Here is a 21,682-nt window from a genome sequence, read left to right as displayed (position 1 = left end):
TCTATTTCTATTTACTTTTACTCAGAAAGCTTGTTTTTCCAGTTGCCCTTGGTAGATTAACATTGCCATCTGTTCTTAGTTTTTGAGTTTGTAACTTGAAATGACGTTGGTCATAAAATGGCGTCTTGCAGATTCTTGTTTCTAAAATGGAGTCTAGCTGCCATTTGCAAGATGGCGTCGCGCACGCTTCAATTTTAAACTGATCTTGTCTCACCTAATAATCCAGTTTTGACAGTCCACCCTTTGATAGCGAACAACATGCTATCACAATCTGCTATTTAAATTTAATTTATGCTTACATTTACATATTATTTAGTGTTATTATGGGATGGCACAAGATGGTTCTTAATCCATCAATAATGTGTCTCTAGGTGGGGACATAAAACTACTATTATACGCACACCGCGGATCTTGGAAGATCATGTGAAAGGTGTGGGAATGCACCAGTCTTATAATAGCAGTCTTGAAGGGGAATTGAGACTTTACATTGTCTGAGGTGTTCTATAAATAACATTTCAATAATATATTCTATGCATGTCTAAATATAATACATTAAATGATGGTACTTCCTAACTCAGGGTTGTAATGCAGTTCTGTATCTACCTCAGTATACATATTATCATTTCTGACCACCATCATAGTTTCATTCTTTCGTTTTACTCTGTTTTTACATTTTCCAACACAATAGAAACACACCGGACGCATATGCCAATTACTATGATGACAATCAGTATAAGGATCAAGAATTTGCCTATGCTGGCGATCACTTCCTGGACCTATTCCCCTAGACCTGAGAACCATTTTACTGGGTTCAGCCATGACACCCATCCTTCTATCTTTTCCCCTGCTTCAGCCACTGATGCGTTATGGCTCTTACGAAATTCCCACTTTAGCTGCAGAATCTCATCCATCTTCTGGTCTATCACCTCCTTAGGGTCGCTGGTATCATTGGTGACATAAGTGCAACATTTTACTCCAAATTGGGTGGCTAATGTTACGCAATACCCTCCAGTAACAGCAGTTAAATAATTCAACACTAGCCTGTGTTGCACTAGTTCTTTCTTGTACACTTTTAATTCTCTCCCTGTGTACCTGAATGTGTCATCATACATCTCGGCGATATTATCTATTAATTTAGCAAGTTCCTGGATATATCTAAAATTTAATGTACCCCTAGCAATCCTGGTGGGATCCAGGGCGACTAAAACTTGGAAGCCAGTTGTCTCACTGATTAACTGAGCGGCTTTATGCATATCACCAGGTATCATATTTCTCTTGCCTCTGTGTTCATATTGTGTGTGAAGATATGGTGACGGTGTGTTTTTATGTATTCCCAACATTTCAACATGTGTGAGGGTCATAACTTCTAGAAGTATTTTTCCCAAATAACATAACAATTACAATACTAAAATTGGTCAGAAACTCCCCTGATTGGCATTGCACTCCTCCTGACTCCACTCCATCAGCTCCGCCATCAGCTCACATCTCCTTTATCGGTCCCCCATCACAGACACTGAGTATCCCCAAACAGATCATCATGACAAAAACTCTGGAAAGAAAAAGAACTAGGATGACCACAAAAGACCACTCCGTTGCTGGAAGCACTGATCTACACATTTCTTTAGCTCAGATATCTCGCCGTCACCTTTTTAATCCTTCCGGCACAAGCTCGCAATCGACAGGTCTACGTTATCGGCCTTGTCTCTGCCTTGTATCTCCACCGGTTGGTTAACCTCCCTATAGTGAGTGGAATGGACCCACGTATCTTCCCCGGCCACCCTTTGAGGATGCTGTATCGTCAGATACGGACCTTTCCACCGATCAGTCAAACGACCAGAGCTAAAAAAAATTTGAATCATAACAAATTCTTCCAGATTTTGACATCATGACAGTTTGCATTAGACATGTTAGTTAATAACACTTTCAATTTCGGTTATTCTCATTCATCTTCGTGAGACCCTGCACAGTAACCTCAGTATCATATTTTCACATGAGGCTGCCTGTTTGAACAGTATCTCAAAGGGGTGCAAATAAAGGAAAAGACAGTCTGGGATAATCTCAGTGTTGTTACCCATCATCTTACACATGTTCTTGGAAACGTCACCTGTAAAATAAGTCCCCCTATCATTTTTAATAATTCTAGGGATATAGTATCTGCATACAGGTTCCTTCAATTAAATTATTATTATTATTATTATCCTTTATTTATATGGCGCCACAAGTGTTCCGCAGCGCCTTACATAGTACAAAGAACTAATAGTTGAACAAGAAACAAGTAACTTACAGTACATTACAGTGCAGGACAAGGACACAACTTATATACATTGCTGAAATAGTGATTAAAGCACTCACAATAAGCTGCCGGGAGTTGGCAGTCACGTGTTAGGTGCCCTATGGGGGGTATAGAGTAGAAGAAAATGTAAAGAGAAGCACATGAGGGAAGAGGTCCCTGCTCGTAAGAACTTACATTCTAAGGGGAGGGGCAGACAGACAGGCGTGACACAGAAGGGGAAGATAGGAAGGAAAGAGCATGAGGTGGGTTAGGATGAGTGCTGGAAGGCCTTGATGAAGTAGTGGGTCTTGAGAGCCCGTTTGAAGAATTGTAGAGAGGTGGAGAGTCTGATGGGGAGAGGGAGAGCATTCCAAAGGTAGGGAGCAGCACGGGCAAAATCTCGGATGCGGGAGTGGGAGGAAGTAATCAGTTGGCAAGAGAGGCGGCATGCATTAGTTGAGCGAAGTGGGCGGGCGGGAGTGTGAAGGGAGAGAAGGTCAGAAATGTATGCGGGAGAGGTTTTGGTGAGGGCTTTGTAAGAACCTTAAATTGGCATCTGAAGGGGAAGGGGAGCCAGTGTAGGGTTTGAAGGAGAGAGGAAGCAGATGTAGAACGTCTGGAGAGGAAGATGAGCTGAGCAGCAGCATTGAGAACAGATTGTAGTGGAGAGAGGTGAGAGACTGGGAGGCCAGCTAGGAGAAGGTTACAGTAGTCCAATCTGGATATGACCAGTGAGTGGATGAGGGTTTTAGTGGCATCCTGGGTGAGGAAGGGTCTAATCCTGGAGATATTTTTTAGGTGAAAACGGCAGGACTGCGAGAGGTGCTGAATGTGCGGTTTAAAGGAGAGGGAGGAGTCTAGGATAACTCCAAGACAGCGCACTTTGGGGCTAGAGGAAATAGTTGTGCCATCAATAGATAATGAAATTGTGGAAAGTGATGTAGTGGAAGAGGGTGGGAAGATGATCAGCTCAGTCTTAGACATGTTAAGTTTAAGAAAGCGCTGGGACATCCATGAAGAGACATCAGAGAGACAGTTGGAGATACGGGTAAGGAGCTCAGGGGTGAGCTCAGGGGTGGAAAGGTAAATTTGAGTATCATCTGCATACAGATGATATTGGAGGTCAAAGGAGTTAATGAGTTCACCTAAAGAGGATGTATATAGGGAGAAAAGGAGAGGTTCAAGAAAAGAACCTTGGGGAACTCCTACTGTTAGTGGAAGTGGAGGGGAAGCGGAGTCATGAGAGGACACAGCGAAGGAACGATCAGAGAGGTAGGAGGAAAGCCAGGAGAGGGCAGTGTCACGTAGACCGAGAGAGTAAAGGATTTGCAGGAGGAGAGGGTGATCGACAGTGTCAAATGCAGCAGAGAGGTCAAGGAGAATGAGCAGAGAGTAGTGGCACTTGGATTTGGCAGCAAGGAGGTCGTTGCTGACTTTCGTGAGGGCAGTTTCAGTAGAGTGGAGAGATCGGAAGCCAGATTGAAATGAGTCAAGGAGGGAGTGGGAGGAAAGAAAGGTGGTAAGGCGGTTGTAGACAATACACTCAAGGAGTTTGGAAGCAAAAGGGAGAAGAGAGATGGGTCGATAGTTGGAAAGTATGTTAGGATCAAGGGTAGGTTTTTTAAGAATGGGGGAGACAAGAGCATGTTTGAATGCAGAAGGGACAGTGCCAGATGATAGGGAGAGATTAAGGAGGTGAGCCAGATGGAAACAGGCAGAAGGAGACAGGTGGGAGAGGAGACGGGAAGGGATAGGGTCAAGAGGGGAGGTGGAAGGAGGGGAGGACCGGATGAGGGCCATGACTTCCTCTCCAGAAGCAGGGGAGAAGTATGTCAGAGTTGGTGAGACAGAAGGGGAGGGGTGGTAAGGGCAAGGAGGGGGAGGAGTGCTGAGGGTCTGATGGGATATGATGTCCTCACGTATGGAGTCAATTTTAGATGTACAGTAGGTGGCAAAGTCGAGGGCAGAGAGTGAGGAGGGAAGGCAAGGAGGGGTAGGGCAGAGTAGGGAGTTGAAAGTGGCAAAGAGACGCCGGGGGTTTGAGGACTGGGAGGAGATGAGGTTCTTGAAATATGTTTGTTTTGAGAGAGACAGGGCAGCACTGTAGGAAGAGAGAATAGATTTGAAAAGGAGGAAGTCAGCCTTAGAGTGTGACTTTCTCCACTGACGCTCTGCAATTCTTGAACACTTTTGTAGGTATCTGGTGCATTTGGAATGCCAGGGTTGTGGTGTGGATCTGCCAGGGTGAGTAGTTATTGCTGGAGCAACAGAATCAAGAGCAGAAGGGAGGAATTGTACAGGGAAGTAGCTTGTTCAGGACAGGAGAGAGAAATGATAGGGGAGAGAAGAGAGTCCAGCAGGGAGGAAAAAGCAACAGTGTCAATAGCCTCAATATTACGCTTAGTAATGGTAGCCTTAGGAGTTAAAGGAGGGGAAGGAGAGAGGGATAGGTTAAAAGAGAGAAGGTGATGGTCAGAGAGGGGGAATGGGCAATTGGAGTAATCAGAAATATCACAACGGTGCGTAAAGACCAGGTCTAGTGAGTGCCCACTCACATGGGAGGGTGAGGAGGTCCATTGGGCGAGACCAAATGAAGAGGTGAGGGTAAGGAGTTTAGCTGCAGAGGATTCTGTGGGAATGTCAATAGGAATATTAAAATCACCTAAGATAATGGAGGGAAGATCTGAGGAGAGAAAGTGAGGGAGCCAGGAAGCGAAGTTGTCAAGGAATTTGGAGGGAGAGCCAGGGGGACGGTAAATGACAGCTACTCTGAGGTTTACTGGTTGGAAGAGGCGTATAGCATGAACCTCAAATGTGGGAAATGTAAGGGATGGTTCAGAGGGTATTAGCTGGTAGGAGTAATTGGGAGTAACTGGTGGATAGAAGGACCCCAATACCACCACCATGGCGACCCCCAGGCCGGTGGGTGTGGGAGAAGGCGAGGCCCCCAGTGGATAGAGCAGCAGGATAAGTGGTGTCAGAGGGTGAGATCCAAGTTTCAGTGATGGTTAGGAGATTCAGAGAGTTGGAGATAAAAAGGTCATGGGTGGGGCCAGTTTATTACAGACTGACCTGGCATTCCAGAGGGCACAGGATAGAGAGATAGCATTTGTGGGGGAGATGTGAATAAGATTATCCGGGTTGCTGTAACGTGGAGGTAAGCTTAATTTGGGGGACCGATATGAAGCGAGTTTAGTGATGGTGAGGGCACCTGAGCTAGAAAGGAAACCTATAGGAGGTGGGCAGGGAGGGAGATGTGGATGGCAGTGGGGTGAAGTGACAGGGAGAGGAGTGTAGGAGTAGGGTTTGGTGGTGGGGTAGTAGGACAGAGGGGGGGTAGAACAGGAAGAAAGTGGAGCAATGGGTGAGGAGTGAAGAGTAGGCAGACAGAGGAGGTGGGAGAAGGGGAGGAGGAGGTGGAAGAGATAAGGGGGAAAGGATAAAGGTGGAAGCAGGGGGCAGAATAGAGGATTAGGTAGAGACTGAGTGAAGGAGGGAGTTGACGAAAACCTTGTCATGGTGTTTATAAGTAAACAAGAGGAATGAAATTTGGAAATGTAAATGAGATATGAGTGCAAGAGATTTGTAGGAATGCAAGTGAAAAAAACAGTGTATCAATATGTACGCAGATTAACAAGACTGTTATAGGGAGTATTAAAAGTGGGGTTCTAATGTGTGCAGATTTGGAAAAATATTGCAGATTGTAAGCAGATAGAGGATGTGAGGCTAGGCAAGAGAGCTGAGATAAAGGACAGTGTTTCAAAGTAGATAGATGTAAACTGACATGGGAAAAAGTACGATAAGCATTGAATTGTAAGCGAGAATCAGAAGGCCAGCATTATTAATAGCAATAGAAGTGTTCTTGCCGTGATTGTACAGGGAGTCCAGTTATAGTCTGAGTCTTTCGATTGTTGAGGTTTATTGCATGATGGACCTTTTCTCCTTCTGTTTTTCCTCGGTTTAACGCAGGTCTAACGCTAGTTATGCACTTAAAACACTGCACTTAGAAAAGCTGCACCCAGCCAAGGCTATACCAGCCAAACTACTGACACTTAAACAGGGATGCAAACAAGTGTGGACACTAATTAATGAAAACCCCCAATTGGCCAGCCAGAGAAAGCTAGCAATAAAAATGGCTTAAGTCAACAATGACAACATACCATACATCTAAGGCTACAAATAAATCAAGCATTCAATTTAGTCAATAGACTGAGAATCCTTAATACAACTTAACTATTTCAAATCATAAGGCATTAGAAACTATAGCATAAGGATTCTGTAAAGAATAAGCTAGTTACCTATGATTATAATAAAGGAGGCACAGGAGGTGAAATACTTTGCAGTCACAGTCAACTTCAGTTACCTATGATTATAATTAATAAAGGAGGCACAGGAGGTGAAATACTTTGCAGTCACAGTCAACTTCAGTTACCTATGATTATAATTAATAAAGGAGGCACAGGAGGTGAATCTTGTTATTAATAGCTACTGCTCTAAATAATGCCTGTGCCACTGTTTTGGATAGTATTCCGAGTAGTTGACCTCAGCCTGGCATGGCTGCCATTTATCCTCAGCAACCTTGTGTCCTATGAGTGGGAGATAAAGCACAACCGTTTAATATCATTTAAACATGACCTAAAATACAACAATAAATCATCCACATTTTACATTAGAACAGATCCATTGATAGGTTGAAAAGATTATAAACAGTCATATAAGGCCATGGGAAACTCGTGTTCCTGTGTGGTGTTCTTCATTTTGCAGTTCTTACTTACGTATCCCACTTCGTGACAGTTAAAACATAATTTTGAACGAGGTGGATGAAAAGATTGTTGTGGGATTTGAGCAAGAGGGAAAGGTGGTGGGCATGGGTAAGGATAGGGAGGGTAAGGATATTGTGGGGGATATGAGTATGGGACCTGTGGTTGTGTATGATATGTGGGGTAAGGATGTCTTTGCTGTGGTGTGGGATTGGTGAGGACGTGTAATTGTTCAGGTGCATGTGTGTGTGTGGGTGCAGGTGTGTCGGTTGGCTGTGATGTTATTGTCATTTCTTCCAGAGCTTGAATACTGACAGCCATTAGTATTTTGCTCTGGGTCTCTCTCTTCTTTGTGATATTTTTATCATGTTCTATGGCAGACTCTATGAGGTTATCTATTGTGAGTCCCCTCCAGCCAGGTTGTGAGGTCTGAACCCGAATCTTTAAATCGTCTTTCAGACCGTCAATGAGTACCATGACTATCATTCCCCTGTGGTGAGTGCTATCTTTAATATCTTCTATCCCAGTGTACTGGGTGATAGCCTGCAGAGCCCAGTCGCAATAGTCTTCTGCAGTTTAACTCTCCTTTTGTTTGATTGTGAAGATTTTGTTCCAGTTAATTACTACTGGAAAATATATACCCAATTGAGTTACAATGTGGGAAATGTTACCTTGGTTTACTTGGTCTGTTAAGGGAACGTCACCATCCAATACACAATCCGTGATACATTTTGTCACGTCGGTATTGCGTGGCAGACAGGCCCTTAACACCACACGCCAATCTTTATTAGTGGGCTCATGAGAACTACCCAAATTTCTCAAAAATCTTTGACATTTGGCTAGTTCCTTTTTGGGATTGGGGAAATCATTTGTGATGGAATTTAGTTCTGCTCTTGTCCATGGACAATGCATTACTACTTCCCTCGTGGGCACTACACCGTTTGCATCCGCATTTCCATTCGGAACAGTTATTGTCCGAATGGGATGCAGACCGGCAACGTTGCTACCTCTGACCTGGTTACCTGGCTGGGGGTTTAATCTGCTGCTGCTACGTATGGTATTAACAACTTCCTCTATGGGTGCAGGGTGTGTTAACACTTCCCTTGCTGTTACCGATGGAGATTGCGGCACCACCCATGATTGTGGTGATGCAGCATCTATCATCTGCACAGCATGGGAAATGGCAGACATTACAATAGGCTCATCATCCGCATCATGAACATTTTCTTTATAGTTGCTTAAGAGAGGGTACAAGTTGCTTGTTACATTTTTTTTTTTTGTAACTGTACTTGCACCTCCATCCACATAAGGTGGGGGAGGTGAGCATGAACTGTTGGCAATACTCTCCATGACGCTACCTTGCCGCATGTGCGCGCCAATTTGCGGCTCGCCCATATTGCAACTCAGCGTCACGGGTGTATTTTCTGGCAATGCGCTCGCAACGCTAGTTTGCGTCGTTTGCACATTTTTAAGCCAAGCATCCCCTTCATGCTGTCATAGTTTTAAACATTCAAAATACATAATATTTTCTCTCGGGATCGCACCATACTGATGTGATCCTGGACATTGTCTAACACATTTTCATCAAAACTACCAATTCTGGGAAACGGTCTAACACACTTCCTCGTCATATTAAACCATAAATCGCAATACCTTATTGCATAAGTACCGTACTTAGTATGCATAATACGACGGGCTGATCCAATCGGAGCCTCCATTAGCAGCACATCATTGCCTAACTTGTCTACTGTTTGCGTGGCTCCAATTCTGAGACAACTCCTACGCTTTTCAATAAAAATTTAAACTGGTGAAAGACAATCAAGATACTTTCACTTACTTGTGGACGATTTAAGTCGGCGGCGCACACACACCTGGATAAGTTTTAGTAAGGCCACTTCCACACCTAGATAAGATTTGAAACAGGCAACTTCCACACCCGGATAAGATTTAGTAAGGCAACTTCCAAACCTATGAGAGTTTATATGTCGGCTACTCTCACGCACCTCTATACAACAAAGACAACATGTACACCTGCTACTGTGTATAGAACGGTAAAGCTGCTTAACGAGCGACTAGGCTAACCCTTGCACCTAGCCCTTAAGGATCATATGATACCCTTAACTTTGTTCAACAAGTATTCACTGTTACACACTTTTTTCCTGCGCAGAAAAATACACGTTTAACCCAGATATTGGTAATAGACAAAAATGTAAACCTCAATGGCTTTGTTCAAACAAATGGCAGCAGAACCGGAAGTGCGTATACGCTATTGTGCGACCATCCGCATACACATTAATGCGACTACCACACAACCGTATAATGACTTTTTAACTGCGTATGCAAAAATGCATTTTAGCCACGTACGCAATACTGCGGCACCCCTCTAAACGCAAGGTTCTATCAACAGAGGAAAACAAACTTTTTCCTCTCTTGTCCCTGGATTCTGGTCAGCTTCCTGGAGATGGATAGCGATCTTTCAGCACAAAGCAGTTGCAGGCAAACCCTGCATGTGGCCACTCCACCCTTTGCTGAAATATCGATGAGCGTATGTACTGTGTGAGCTGGTAAGTGACTTCTTTACGAGCCAACTAATGAAACTGGATCAGAACCTTTATATACCCCTGCCTATACCTTCTAAATATCCTTCCTATAAACCTCTAAGAATAACTCTAATTTGCGTACGCAGTCTGACCGCAAATAAAGACAGGAGTGGAATCTGTGGTTCCAACGCACAAGTATTATTCAAGTAAAAGTACAGTCTGGTACACGCTATCATCTGTGTATAATAAGCGCAAATAAATACAATGAGAGAGACAGAGAGAGAGACAGAGAGACAGAGAGAGAGACAGAGAGACACAGAGAGAGAGACAAAGAGAGAGACAGAGAGACACACAGAGAGAGAGAGAGACAAAGAGAGAGAGAGAGAGACACTTTAGGCGCAAAAGGAAATTATACAGACCCCAAGTACAGTATACATACGCTGCACCTCCGGGCCCGAGATAGACATCAGTAAGAGACCTTCAGTTCATACAACCTTCAGCATGGACTCAAAAACCAGTATTCAGGCACACATATTTATCCCCCTCAGACTAAAGCTGGACAATGGGGAAGTTTCTTGCTGATGTCATTGGTTCCCAGAGGAGAAGCATATGTTACAGCACATTTAACAGGCTGTTTCAAATAGACTCTCCCTGCCTCTAACAGCAGGGGAATCTTTCTAGTAACAAGTTCTGTACATTCCAACAGTTTAAACATTTTGTTGCTTGTAGGTTCTGCGATCCATAACTTGAGTTTGCATGATGCGATCTCTCCACCGATAATACTGGAATGCTGTAAAAGGCGTACGCATCAGAACAAGACCAAACACAACTTGCTTATCATGTATAATATCTTAGTTATCTAAAACCTTTATTTCTCAGCATTTAAACTAAAATAACCAACTTAAATCATACATTTTGATGCTTATGGAACCTTATGTGTGAATATGAAATGTGTGAGTATTCGGGGTTTGATATAAAGACATATTTAATGTGTGTATGAAGATGAGTGCATTTATCTCTAACATTTTAGCATGCTGGGCCAGATAGTTCTACATGTCCTGTCAGCAGGCCCTCCCACCTTTCCTGTGTCCAACGGGAAAAACCTATTTTGTTCTCCTAGACTCTTGTGTGGAATGCAAATGTATTATCACCTCAAGCTGTGAAATTTGGGGCCATCCTGTCTAGGATTCAGACAAATACAATTGTGTATATCAATGCCTGGATTATATTACAATTGCCACAACTTTACTTTATCTGCATCCAGGGATTCCCAATTTGTATGTAAAACTACCCATTGTCTATTTCTATTTACTTTTACTCAGAAAGCTTGTTTTTCCAGTTGCCCTTGGTAGATTAACATTGCCATCTGTTCTTAGTTCTTGAGTTTGTAACTTGAAATGACGTTGGTCATAAAATGGCGTCTTGCAGATTCTTGTTTCTAAAATGGAGTCTAGCTGCCATTTGCAAGATGGCGTCGCGCACGCTTCAATTTTAAACTGATCTTGTCTCAGCTAATAATCCAGTTTTGACACCGGATAAAGGGTAATAAATAGGGATGTGCAGGCTCGGATTAGTCCGGATTTTCACGGTCACAGTATAGGCCTGTGGTGTGCAGTCATTGGGAAATAATGCACTGTCATGTGATCTTGTTTGCCCAATCATGTTGCTTTTATCTCTCTTTCTCTGTACAGACAGCTATTAAACACTTTATGACAATAAAATCCATGTCTATAAATATAAATAATATCATTTGAATAAATTAGCAGAAAAACATCTGTAATGCATCAACAATTATATTATAAATGTGATCATAGAAGTGTCTTTTGATTGACTAATGCTGCCCATCCACTAGGCAATTAAACCTAGCGATGGAGTTATCGCTCCATCGCTTGGTAATCGCCCGCAAATAGGGCAGTAAAGGGTTAAAAATGACCAGCGATTCGCACGCCCGTTGGTCGTTTTTAACATCAATCATCGCCCGAACATGACGGTCAACCCGACGACCACCATCAGGTTGCTATGTTCAGGGATGATTGATCTGCATACACTGAACGTCTGAACGTTCAGTGCATTCAGTTCACCCCGCAGGAGACGACAGCGTCGTAATTGTGCCGTCGTCCCCTGCATCGCCTAGTGGATGGGCAGCTTAACTGAGCTATTTCTGGTTAACTATATTGGAATTGGTTTGCAAGGATTGAGAATGCATCATCTGTTGACCAATGTGTGCATGACCCATCCATTCAGTGATTGGCACATAGAACATTTAACAATACCAGCAATCCCATGTAAACATGAGCTACAGAATAAACATAATACAAAATTAAAATGATCTGACCCATTTTTATATTTTGGATTAATAAGTTTTAACTATTATTTTAAATTACGAAACTGCCCAATCAAATGTTATATTCTTTTTTGGAACAAATAGTAGTTTCTTTTGATAGTATAATTTTGGAATAAGTATAGTTTTATTTTCGTTGTATTATACAATAAAACAGACACAGGCCCGTATTCAATTAGCGTCAAAAAGTCAGAATCAGCAAAAAAGAATCGCCGATTGCAACTTTTCAAAGGCAGAAACATATCTCAGTATTCAATTGCATTCACTTTTTGTGTACGCAAAAAACGCAATGCAATGTAATAGGCAATAAAAGATTTGCCTATGAATAGGTGAAAAAAAAAAGTGCAAAATTCTATTTAGGGAAAGGTGGGAAACCACACAGCACCCTTGGATAGCCCCCCGAAGGATAACTGTGTCAATAAAACCTAAAAAAAAGAGAGGAACTCCTCAAAAATGACATTGAAAATGGGGCAAAAAAGTGCTAAGTAGGGCTAAAAGTTTACAAACTAGTGAAATAGACTTTTGGGGGTCTGCAAGTAGGGATGAGGTGTTTTTTTAATGCAGGTGCTTGCTTCAGGTGCGTTTTTTAAAAATTACTTTAGCAAGTTTAAACAATGCTTGCACCCATTTTCAAGTACCCAAATTTGACAGGAGTACTTATTTTTTTTTAAAAAAACTGCTTAACGATATTTTTCACCACATGTTCAAAGATGCTAATTAGAAGATATTGACACACCTGAAGTACCCCAAATAGCTTTATTATGGCTAATCGGGGACATGTACATTGATCCCCAATGTTAGTGAATGTTTTAGGGGGGTCTCAGGCTGGATTCCCTAATTCTGACAGTACTTTATGCCTGTTTTGCATTCGCTGGGTTGCATTTTCGCATCTTTTGGAAATGAATACAGCGAACCGCGGGGAGGCGTGCAAAATGTTTCCGCAGCTAAAATACGCAATATAGGTGAAAAGTCCGGCATGCTAAAAAGTTTTGCGAGTGCAAAACTAATTGAATATGGCCCACAGTAAGAAAATAAAAAAAATGTAGATTCCTCCTTTTTCACACTTAATAAAAGGGATGCTAAATATGTATCATTTTATAAATATTTTATAGATTTATTTTAGGGAGAACCAAACATGAATTTATATATGTATTAATATATTTGATCATAATTTTGTATTTTTTTTGTTTTTTAACCAGCAGTCACAATAAAGTCCATCAGATCTCCAGTATTACTCGCATAATCCATCAGTTCCATTTGGATCTGTTAGCAGTAATGGTAGTTGGGTACATCAGCTAATGGGTCTGGAAGGGATGGGAGTCATGCATTACTAGATTGTCCTCTGGAGTGTCTTCTAAATTTATGCCAGTCTAGCATATGTGCAGTGAAGCCTCTGTTAAAGGTGAGACTGGAGTTAATTCATCAGGCTGTCCCCCATACACTGCTACGAGGGCCCAACAATGCCCCATTCTGCCCCTGTCTATTAAAATAATTGGGCTGATTCCACCTAGATAGTTGAACTGGGTGCTTAACAGGCTGGATTTGGATTTGAATCCTCCTATGACAAAGGGATCCCATGCTGTGCTGTACCCATCCCTACTATACTGTACTGTGATTAGTCCAGTATGTCATAGTCTGGTGCTGGTAGTGCCTTTTGTGTTAGTCCCACTATATTGAGGGAACCATCTAAGGCTATGAGCACTATTGATGGTTTCAATTTTGAGGTGGAGGGTGTTGTTTTTATTTATTTAGTTATTTTCTTAAGCAATATAGACAAGAAACAGCAACGTGCTAATAATACAAATTTATTACAATCTGACAAACTATAGCTTCACAGAGAGGGATTATTGCAACTTTCAAATGATACAACAAGAATAAGAAAAATAAAGCACTATTGGTCAGACCAAAAAATGTGTCACAAATCAGCTCCAGAAATCTCGTGTTTGTACAAAAAGCTGCCACTTTCTACCGATTCATCACTCACCTGTTCCTGCAGGTCAGGTTTTCCATAAATTCTCAGCATTGTAGCCAGCATCCTTGGGACATGGCGCCGCCATCTTGAGTATTATCATGTGATTGCAAGTCATACTTGCCTACCCTCCCTATTCGGCCCCCAGCGATCTCCCCAACCCCCCCGCGGTTCCACGATAAACCCCGGCAGCAGGGGGGACCCGTGACGCGATGCGTGCTGAATAGCGTCATCATGCCCCCGCCCCCTGCTTCACTTTGCCGTTAATCGTGGCATTGTAAAAAGGGGCAAGGCCATAATGACGCGACCATGCGGCCATGCCCCCTGTTGCTGTGACATGCCCCCTGCTGTGAAAGACCAACTGCTCCCTCCCGGAAGGAGGGAGCTAAAAGTCAGTAAGTATGTTGCAAGTCAGCAAGTCCGGGCCCAGTTTGGTTGCACATGACAGTTGCAGCCAATCCTCATCCAAGCTGTCCTATGAATCTTTCCAGGACATTCCATCAGTGCCAGTTCAACTTCTGTGATTCCTGTAGTCTACTACGATTACGCATCTCAGTATTTTGGCTCCACAGAACCCTCCTGCTACTGTGTCTCTGGTTAGCAAGCTGAGCTGTTCCCTGCAAAAGCCTGTGTGCTTGATAAGCTTCAGGTGCTTCCACTATTCTCATCTGCTGCTGAAAAACTTCCATTGCTCTCTATCTGGTCATCTGCAATACCTGTGTAAAACTACAAGTTACTCTGCATTCACTGTCACCTGCAATACCTGTGTAAATTACAAGCTACCCTGGAATATCTGTGTAAATTTCAAACTACTCTACGCTCTCATTCATCTGCAATACCTGTGAGGAGTTACAAGCTACTTTGCTTTACTTTTATTAGTTATCATACTCAAAATGTAATTCACTGGGAATGGTACAGTGAAAAATAGAGGTAAAAAAGTAATTAAATGAATTGATAGACATACATATAGATTAGTGTATAAAGTTAGAAAAATGTGAGCAAATAATGTATAAAAAAAGCAGGGTCCACCATTTCAATTTCCCGGTATTATGACTAAGCTAAGTGACAAAGTGGGTGGCACTAACATGTGGCAGTTCAGCTTCCAATTTACAACACAGATACAGTGTGTTATACACTGTGGGTTGGATACACCAATAGTGCACTTACTGTGACAGCAGTGTCGGCAGAGCGGGGTTGCTGATGGTGCCCTCAGTACATGGAATGGCAGTGCTGTGGTGCTGGCAGTGTCCTCAGTGCAGGGTACTGGTGGTGTCAGCAGTGCGGGGGTGCCAGTGGTGTCTTCAGTGTAGGTTTGCTGGCTGTGTCGGCAGTGCGGGGGTTGCTAACGGTGGCCTCAGTACATGGAATGGCAGTGCTGCAGTGCTTTCTCATCTTGGATGCTACTAAAGCTGACCACACACTAGATGATTTTCTGCATGATTTGCCCAATTTCGACGCATCGAAATGACAAAACGTGCATAATATGTGCAAATCGTAAGTGTCCACTGACGATAAGGATGACAATGCACCTACCCATGAGTCATTTGTCATATCTTCAGATGCTACCTACAGCAGGCAAGATCTGGAAATCTCGTACACGACGCACTGGAAATCATTAAGAATGCACGGTAGGTCGTTGGTCAAATTGGACACTTGAAGCAACATCTCTTCTCCTGGAGTGCCGGGAAGAGTTCAAGGGAAATGATTAATGACATTGCATCGTTTACGAGTAGTTTAGTGTGTGGCCAGCTTAAGACCCTCATCTACTCACTTGTCATCTCCACATTGGACTACTGTAATCTCATTCTATCTGGCCTCCCTGACTCCAACCTCTCTCCTCTCCAGTCTGTCCTCAATGCTGCTGCTTGGCTCATCTTCCTCTCCAAATGTTCTACATCTGCCTCCCCTCTCCTACAAGCCCTACACTGGCTCCCCTTCCCCTTTAGAACCTAATTCAAGGTTTTTAAATTCACTTACAAAGCCCTCACCCAATCCTCTCCCATTTACATCTCATATCTCATCTCCCTTCACACACCCGCCCATTCAATTCTCTCCACAACTGCATGCTGCCCATACTGCTAACTGATCATTTCCTCCCACTCTTGTCTCCAAGATTTTGCCTATGCTGCTCCCTACCTTTGGAATTCTCTCCCTCTCAATATCAGACTCTCCAAGTCTCTACTAACCTTCAAGACCTACTTCTACATCCAAGTTTTTTCATCTCTCAACCTAATTTACTTCTCCATGATCCTTCCTCATGCAGCAAAGTAAATATACCATGTCCTTGTCTTGCATTGTTTGCTACTGTTAATAACTGTTTTCTTGTTTGCTCAATTGCTTTTGTACTTTGTAAGGTGATGTTGAACCCTTGTAAGGCCATATAAATAAAGGATAATAAAAATAATATGTCCATCCAAATAGGAAGTTTTTTGTTTAGTTCAAATACTACTAGGAAATATAGCATTAACCACTTAAATTATAATTCCACCTGCTTTCTATATGTTGGAATTACATTTGGGCTCAAATATATTTGCAAGACCAAATTAATTCTAAAAATGCGGTTATAGGAACATGATAAATATTAAAAAAAAAAAGTTTCTACACATTCAGGGGTATACAGTCTTTACTAAAGGTTGATTTTAATCGACTATGATCGATTTTAAATTGATGAAAATCGATGTGTTTCTGGGACTAAATCACAGGGAGAATTTTTTATTTGGTTTTTTAAGTATTAGTAAATGTGTGAATTAGGCCCAGAAACAACACATCAATGTTGATCGATTTTGATTAATTTTAATCGATTTCAAATCAAAATCGATTTAAATCGACCTCTAGCAAATATGTACCCCATAGTCTCTAATCGCTCTATGACACATCATGGGTATAATCTTGAAGAGCTCATCTTTAAATTCATTGAACATGTTACTGTTGGCCATAGAGGTGGTGACTTTCTAATAAATCTCTCTTAAAGGGCCCTATTTATCAATATTATTTTTACAAAAAAAAATTGAAAAAGGGTGTTTTTACACCCTTTTCACATTATTTTAGTATCACAAAAATATATTAAATGGCAATTAGAGTAGTTTTCATGAAAAACTACTGTAATAGGAAAAGTGATCTGCCTGAGATTCACTAAAAATAATTGTAAAAAAATAAGTGGGAAAACCCTGTGATATTAACGCCATTTTCAAGTGGTCCTGGTCCCCCGACTCCTGCTCCACTCTGACAGGCAGAGCAGAGGCGGGAGCCGGCCCCTGCGATCAGCTGTGTGGTCTAAATAGATCACAAGCTGATCACTGGAAAAAAGAATGTTTAAAAAAAAACAAACGCCTAATTCCAGGGGCCGGAGATCTGTGCTCTGGTGATGTCCTCTGGGGCTCCGGTCAGCTGGTCTCTGGGCTCCTACACTGCACTATGACCTCAATCAGCTGTGCTGTAAACCGGCATCTCAGTTTACAGCTTAAGCAGACCGGGGTCACAGTGCAGTGCAGCAGTCCGGAGACCAACTGACCAGAGAAGAGAGCTCACCGGGCAGGTAAGTGCTAATGGTGGGGCAAGGGGGTAGTGGGGGTGGGGGAGTAGCGCTAGCCTGCAGGCGCAAGTGCCGAGACATCTCCATGTATGTTTTTTAAGAAAAATACTGTGAAAAGTCTGCGGTAAGGATCTGCCAGGACATAACTTTGCCGCAAGCAATGTCCCAGAGTACGGATGTTGATACATCCGTGTGATAACATTGATTATTGCAATGCGATAATAATCGTTATCATCACTGGGTGACCTCAATTAAATTGTGTATTTTGATAAATAGGGCCCAAGGAGAGATTATACATATTACAAAAAATTATGAGTATTGTCTTACATGTGTATCGGGTATTCTCTTTCCCGTACTTGCTACTATAAACCTTTCTATATTTCTTTCCTTTTAGAGCCTCCACCCAAGTCTTGTATTTCCTTATGCTATACTTGGAGTGGACTTGGGAACACACCTGGATGGTAAGTTTAACATCTATGTTTATACTCAGGATTACGCACGAATAGGTTACATAGTTTCATTTACTGCAACTCTCTGTTCTGCTGTAGATGAGTTTGGTTAATGAGCAATGCATTAGACGTAACATTTTCAGAATAACATCCCCACATTTATCAATTAATAATGAAATCATCACAATATTACTCTATACAAATTACATACCAATAACCAGTAGTCTGTTTTCTTTAAAGCTTTAGAGAGATTTCCCTCTCATATGCTTTTCTTAAATTACCCTTATTAGTCAATGTGAATGGCCATGCCCCTTGGTGCACATATTAGTAGGTTTATATATTGAATTCCTAAAATTTGTATATTTTCATCCTATGGGCTCTAGTAGTGATATGCAACAGCCTATAGAGTTATACCTTACAATCCTTGGTGCAGTGTTTGCAATTGTGACTGAACATAAATACAATAGGCAGGGGTCTATGGTGTCTGAGGGCAAGAATAATAATGCTGAGCTGGTACTGAATGTATTGGTGCGTATACATGGGACGATCAGTCAACGATAACGATATCGCTGACTGATCTCCCTGCACCTTCCCGGTGTGCTGGATGAACGATATCATTCATCCAGTACACCACCAACCCACCAATGACAGGCCGTCGACCCGTGATCACGAGAATTGTGATTAAGGGTATAAACGATCGTGGGTCCCTATGTAACCTGGACGATATAATTCAGGTGGGCCTGCATGCACGGCCGATGGACGATATAGTTATCATCTATACGTGCCCACGCAACGCTGGTCGTTCGAGGGTTGGAAGGCACAAGAAAATGAACAATCTGAACGATAACCATATGAACAATATCATTATAATTCATATCGTTCATTAAAATGGCCCATGTGTATGCACCTTAAGACTAATTCCTCAATATAGATATCTGTTGTGTTGTCAAATAGCTCTCGCTATAATATTCTGAGGTACTGGTAGCTTGAAAGAATGTAATAGCTCTTTACTTCCTATGCAGTTTTTAATCTAATGCACTCAGTACAACAAACAGTACAACCTACAGTATCCACTTCAATGCGATGTTAGTCTATTGACTTCTGAACTGCTGTACTGTACTCATAAACACCAAAAAGATATGTGGCGCTACACCTTCCAAATTAATTGGATAAAAATAATTATTCTGACTGCTGCCTATTAAACAAAAGGTGGGAAATATACACATCCACCAATCAGAATAAACAGAAAAGAAGAAAAATAGTTGAAAAAGCACTGTCAGCTGATTTTAATAAAATTATTATTAAAAAATATATTGTATAAAAATTACACAGAAATGATATCAGCATAAAACATAGATGAAAAAACATGCCAATTATCACAAATAATTAGTCATGATTACTATTTAAATACAGAAAATAGTGATGGAAAAAGGAAAAAGGCCAGTGGATATTCTATTGCTCAGTGATGGTATCTTGGTGGCAATAACACAGTTAATATTCTGTATCCACTTGAGTAAACAAATTATGTCCACAACTTTTCTTTTTGTTTTCACATTTGCAAGTATTCCATATAGGAAAAATGTATCTAACAAGCTGAGAAGTACTGAAAGTCTCCAGTTAATGGTATATAAGCTTTTGTTCAGTTCTTATTTTTATCTGGAGAAAAAAGCATGTAGGAGATCATGAATATTCATATTATTTCCAATATATACTGTATTCTTTTATAACTTATTGCATAACTAGTACTGCAAGAGGTAGCCAGACATATGTGCAATCTGCCGATTTTTGCAAAGGTCCTGTTTCTTCCACAGTATTATACTCAAAACACAGGGCTCATGGATGGTAAAAAATAAATCAATTGTCCCTGCTGCCACTTCTCGTTGACGGCATACGTGGTGAGCAGCCGCAGGGTGCTGGGAGGCAGTGGTAAGTGTTATATCATGTAATTATCTCACCATCACTGATTTCCCTTTTGTGGTCGGCGCAGGATGTGGACAGCCATCTTCCTCCGCTGCCATACTGCGGCTCAGACTCTGTATAGCCATGAGGAGTATTAGTGTTGACCGGTCAGAACTTTCAAGCTGGAGAATGAACAGGAAACAAGTAGTCTCTACGCGTTTCTCCACCTCCAATGATTTCAGCAGCTTCCTTAGGAGACAATGGTGCTTGTATTTTACACCAGCTCTTTGAAGTCCAGCATTCAGATGTATATGCTTAAATAATTAGATCATTAAGTAATTGATGCTTTTTCTTCCCACACAGAACTGAGTGCTTTGTTTTGAAGAATTTGGGTTACTTGTGATCTAATAATATATTGCCAGGTAGTTAAAATACACTCAGAGATATTTATAGCGTATGCAGATCACTGTACAAAGTATATACCTCTAATGATGACACGCATCATAGACCTTATTTAAAATTAGGCATGTGCGTGGACCATTTCTGCCGGATTTGGATTTGGTTCTAATTCATGGGCCGGCTTTGGATTTGCCAAACTGCGGTGACTGGCTTTGTTACAAAAATTGACAAAAAAAGCTAAAATCACATAAATTGGGCTTTTTTTTCTTCCTAGAGTGTTATTAACCTCAATAATGTTAATTTCCAGTAATTTACAATCAATTTAAACCACCTCACAGCTTATAATATTGTTTTCACCATTAATGGCCAAAGGTTGCAGTGAGCTGACTGGTTACCAAGCATCAGAGCTTAAAGTTACAGCTATGAAACATTGCCACACAGCAGCAGCAGAAATGAGAGGTTGTGCAAGATGGAATTGTCCTTGGTCCCTCTCACCCTTATGTTGGATATTAAATAGGACATGCACGAGTCATGGTGCTTATACACAAATATCCATTCACATCTATATGTACACAGATATCGATGCGGACACATACATATACAAATGTATAAAAACCTATGCTAGACTAGACATAATATTGCTCTATTTTATTGCTTGATCAAATTGATATATGATAATACCCCTAACATAATAAATATAGCAACCTATAAATCAAACAATCAGCATGTATACTGTATATCATGTATTATAGAACATATATAGGTTCTCCATATCTATACCATACAAAGGATTCTCTCTATAACCTCCCCTTTACTGCATAGAATACTCCTCTAAGGGGTGCATGTATCTATAATTTATATTTGTACAAGAAATATCCCTTTATAAATATGCTGTCTATGAGATTAGGGGTGGCCCTCATCCAATAAGGATGTACATAGAGACCTCAGAGATCCACCAATAAACCTTGCTTGTATTTTCTGTTGTTCTATTCAGACTATTCAAAAAACAAGCAGCCGTTTCATGCTCTAGAAAGAGACTTCTCAAAAATGTTGACCAGGTCTACTATGGTTATATAAAAAATTTATATTTACAGTTGAGACCTTCAAAAGACATTTAATTCTATAGTGTCATTTAGACCTTGTGGCAGGAGGGTCCGTAAGCGGAAAATCCAATATGCTTCACGTTTGCATAACAGCCCAAATCTATCCCTCCATCTCTTCCTCGGGCTAATCCACTCAATTACTGTTATTTTGATAGAATCAAAATTGTCTTTCTGACAATAAAACACATTTTGCTAGAGAATGTGTTTTATTTTTCTTGTACTAGGATCTTCTGTGTTTGAGGAACCTAACATGTAATGGCCTGGTCGTGTGGCCCACATATTGTAGCCCACACGAGCAGGTAATTAAATAGATCACATATGCCGACCTACAATTGGAGACATTTTTGATTTTGAATGATTCTCCTGATACTGAAGAACTAAAATGTACTGTTTCTCTCATGGTGTGTTCACGTTTGAC

Source organism: Taudactylus pleione, unplaced genomic scaffold (assembly GCF_031769625.1).
Source record: "Taudactylus pleione unplaced genomic scaffold, aTauple2 ptg000128l, whole genome shotgun sequence".
Lineage (NCBI taxonomy): Eukaryota > Metazoa > Chordata > Amphibia > Anura > Myobatrachidae > Taudactylus > Taudactylus pleione.
Note: the sequence above shows the minus strand (reverse complement) of the source record.